Below are 2,183 nucleotides of genomic sequence, written 5' to 3' on the forward strand. Positions count from 1 at the left end.
CCCGGCCCCAAACGGGCACCCGTGGGAGTCTCCGGTCCGAATCGGCTCGAGGTGGGAGGCAGAAACCCGCAAGCGTGTGCTTAAATACGATTTTTCTTCCTTTCAGGAGAAATGTCCGTAATTTTTAGATTGAAACTTGAAAGATAAATCAAAATGGACCTTAATAGACTAGGTAAAATATACCCCTGCACGTTTATAAAGACATATTCCTACGCTGTGTAGATAATAACGCACGCTGTTCACCATCTGTATCTTTTAGAGCGCAGAAAAAAATGTCGCCATTTTGGTCTCATGCTGAAATATTATTAATCTTTGGGCTTTATCTTATTCCCAGAACCATCCTTGCCTGATGCTGAAACGTTGTCATGCATCCATGAATCTATGCAGAATTTTTCTGCATAACCAGATAAAGCGTGCTCGGTCAAAGAAAGGGATTGCAAATATATTTATACCGTGCTGTTTATTGTATATATAGATATGTAACCGTGGAAGGAAAAGTTACGTAGCCCGATATTTTTCATTGAAAGCTGATTATTACCCCATACGAACCAACGACTGATTATTATTTTGTAGGCGAAGGAAGCATTTTTGCAACCTTGCGAGACAATTGCTCGTTTCGAATGAGCGCCCGTATAAAATTCAAGGCGGCCCCCCACCCCTCGGATCGGTTAGGTTCGATACAACAAAAGGTAACGGTACAGTCGGTGGTTCTTACTGGGGGGCTCCTTTAGCACCACGAATTACATTTAGGAAAACGTTCAAAGAGAAAGAATTTGGCGTTTCCCAACCACCCCCCACGCCCCCGCTCCGAAGAAAGGAAAATGCAGGCGATTTTGCCCCCTTCTTTCCAGAAACCGTACTCGTCCCTTTCTTCGGAGCCTGTAGGTTGCAAATAAGAATTTGTATTTTTGCATTTAAGATTCGCCCGATTAAAAGATCCCTCTGGAGGCAGAAGTAATTGATTTGCCCAAGAATTTCGCGTCCCCTCTCCAAAGGTTTTGTTCCAGGTGGTTTTTGTATTAGACTGACCACAAGAAACAAATGTGCAGAATAGAGACACCCACACAGGTTTTACTCACAAAGCCTGGTTAAAGTCCAAACCTCTCTCTCTATTATTTGTCATCCTGCTGTTAATCCCAATATTTTCCAGAGGGGGGGAAAAAAAATTAAAGAAAAGAAAAAGAAAAGCCCTACCCCAAGGTAGGCAACTGAGAAGCAAAATAAAACCGGACTTTTCCCACAAGCAGCCCAGTCCTCTGCCAGCATATTTTAAAAGCAGCTTTTTTCCTTGTTTACTTGCGTTTCTTGCTCTGCCTCTTTTCTCGGCCACATTTGATCTTGGAAAGAGCAAGAAGCTTTAAATGTGTTCTTAAGGGCCAGTAGCTGTCAAACCTTTTGGCGGCCAAGATTGATCGCGCGCAGACACCACCAGAGCTTTGTTTGGACTAAAAGCAAGAAAATTAAACCCCTTGCATTTTCCAACAGCATCGATATTTGTAAGGCATCCCTTTTGAGGGATTAAATGACAAGTCTCGTTCTATATTTTATTTAAACAAGCAACCACCAAAAAGCCCATTTAAAGCCTCCCGGCCCCTCCCCTCCCCCTCTCTCCAATGCCTTCGCAGATATGCTACATCTTGTGGGTGCATTAACTTAAAACCGATTTTTTAAATGCACTTCGTGCAGTCTGGACGCAGACTGACCCGCTGAGTGCTTGGGGTCTTGTTTTCTTTTTTTTTTTTTTTTTCCCCCCCTTCTTTTCTGAGCCTCTCTGCTGCCTGACCTTGCAGGTCGGTCCAGCATCATGATTTTAAAGAACCACCTTAGCGTTGCACGCTCAAGCAGTTCGCGTTTCTTCCTTGAATGAATAAAATTGCAAGTTTTGAATTCCTTTGAGTGCCGATTCTCAGTGTCTCGGCCCGTGAATAGCCAACTCCTGGCCAGGATGAACCCGTGAGGCTGCGTATGCAATCAGCTCCCAGGGGTGCTAGAGCTTTTTTTTTTTTTTTTTTTTAATTACGAAGACGCTTGCCGACCCCTTTTTGGCAACTCGGAAAACAAAGCAAGACGGCACCGCATCGCGCTGGCGATGGTCCCTGGCTCCTGGAGGACGCGGATAGCGGCTCGGAAGCGCCTTCCCCCCCGGCCCCCCGGAGCACCCCACCCCGCCGGGCACCCCGGGC

The sequence above is a fragment of the Egretta garzetta genome, unplaced genomic scaffold (assembly GCF_000687185.1).
Source record: "Egretta garzetta isolate BGI_Z169 unplaced genomic scaffold, ASM68718v1 scaffold94, whole genome shotgun sequence".
Classification (NCBI taxonomy): Eukaryota; Metazoa; Chordata; class Aves; order Pelecaniformes; family Ardeidae; genus Egretta; species Egretta garzetta.